Here is a 251-nt window from a genome sequence, read left to right as displayed (position 1 = left end):
GAAATTTTGGTCAAGTAATCTTCGACGAAGCCCGGGATTCGGTATTGCATTTCAGCTTGGTGGCTTAAAAATTAATTAATGACTTTGGTCATTAAAAATCTGAAAATTGTAAAAAAAAAAAAAAAAATTTATAAAACGATCCAAATTTACGTTTATCTTATTCTCCATCATTTGCTGATTCCAAAAACATATAAATATGTTATATTCGGATTAAAAACAAGCTCTGAAAATTAAATATATAAAAATTATTA

The sequence above is a fragment of the Littorina saxatilis genome, linkage group LG16 (genome assembly GCF_037325665.1).
Source record: "Littorina saxatilis isolate snail1 linkage group LG16, US_GU_Lsax_2.0, whole genome shotgun sequence".
NCBI classification, from domain to species: domain Eukaryota; kingdom Metazoa; phylum Mollusca; class Gastropoda; order Littorinimorpha; family Littorinidae; genus Littorina; species Littorina saxatilis.
Note: the sequence above shows the minus strand (reverse complement) of the source record.